The sequence below is a fragment of the Fukomys damarensis genome, unplaced genomic scaffold (assembly GCF_012274545.1).
Source record: "Fukomys damarensis isolate Sample0158 unplaced genomic scaffold, DMR_v1.0_HiC HiC_scaffold_38, whole genome shotgun sequence".
In the NCBI taxonomy this organism is placed as follows: domain Eukaryota; kingdom Metazoa; phylum Chordata; class Mammalia; order Rodentia; family Bathyergidae; genus Fukomys; species Fukomys damarensis.
Genome location: NW_022900950.1, coordinates 44838966 through 44840304, shown reverse-complemented (window position 1 = coordinate 44840304; position 1339 = coordinate 44838966).

Sequence of the window (1339 nt, the reverse complement as noted above, 5' to 3'; positions counted from 1 at the left end):
TGGATCAGCTCACACCAGGTCCATCCTGGAGCCCACTGCCATGTCTGTGCTCAGATGGCTGCAATTTGGTCAACAAGCTGGACCAAAAAGAAGGTTGGACAGTGAGAGGGTATGCTTCCTCAGTGTCCTGATCCATTCTACCCACAAAGCGCATAGGATACCTGCACAATATCATGTTTATAAGCTCTCCTTCTGGGGCCTGCGTGGGGTCATACTGAGACCTTTTTTGCCTACATTTCTGTTCAAATTTTTGCTGTCGAGGGACTCAGGCATGCTAGGCAAGTGCTCAACCACTCAGTTATGCCACCAGCCCATTTTGTTTATATTAAGAAGATTTAATACCCATTTTCATTTTAGCGAAAAAATGTTAAATCCCCATCAATTCTTGTTTTCATTTTAGCTCTTGGATGATTTTACCTTTCTGTTGTTTATTCATCTTTCTGAACAGGATAACTGAGATTTGAAAGCATTACTTTACATTCTCACATTCTATTCTGTAACTTTAGCCGTGTCATTGTCTTCACAAAAAGAGAGCAGACAAGGAGACATTGCCCCCTGAAATGAGCCCAAACAATGGTGCTTATGTCTTGTTTAACATGAATGTGAAAATTAAGAAAGTAGAGTGGTTTGTTCTCTGACAGCCCATTATACTCTCCAGTAGTAAAGCAGCTTTCCCATATATCCAGGTGACCTGAAACAGGAAACAGAACTAACAGGGCAGTTGCTTATCACATTTCTTCATATGTGTTCCAAAGATATGTGTGATTAGAGCTTTATGCAAATAAAATTTATGTCTCAAAATTGTATGCATATTAGGGAATTTGTCTAATGAAATACTTCTGGTGCTAGGGCTTGATCCCAGCCTTGTACATGCTAGACAAGTGTTACACCACTGAGTTGTACCCTCAGCCTCTGACATGAAATTTTTAAAGAAAAAAAAAACCCCTCTGTAGTTCAAGTAATCTTCTAATCAAATTATACTGCTGGCTGATTTTTGGTTGGCACTGGATTTTCTTAGAATGAAGGTCACTTTTATTAATCTGGTTCCTTAAAGCAGCAGTAATTTGAGGATCTATCTTTTTTGACATGTCAATTTCCAGGTAATATTTTAAAAACCACAAGTATTGTTCATTTTTTACAAAGGTGATCCTATTATAATATGAAAGTTAAAGTCTGAGAATTTATCAGGAATAGACAGATGCTATGATTTATCCTGGTGTGTGAAGAATCCTATCAGAGAAGTCTGCTCAAATTTTAGAAGGCATCTGTTTTCTTCTTCTTTTTTTTTTTTTTTTTTTTTTTTTTTTTTTTTTTTTTAAGTTGGTTCTTTCTCGCTGGG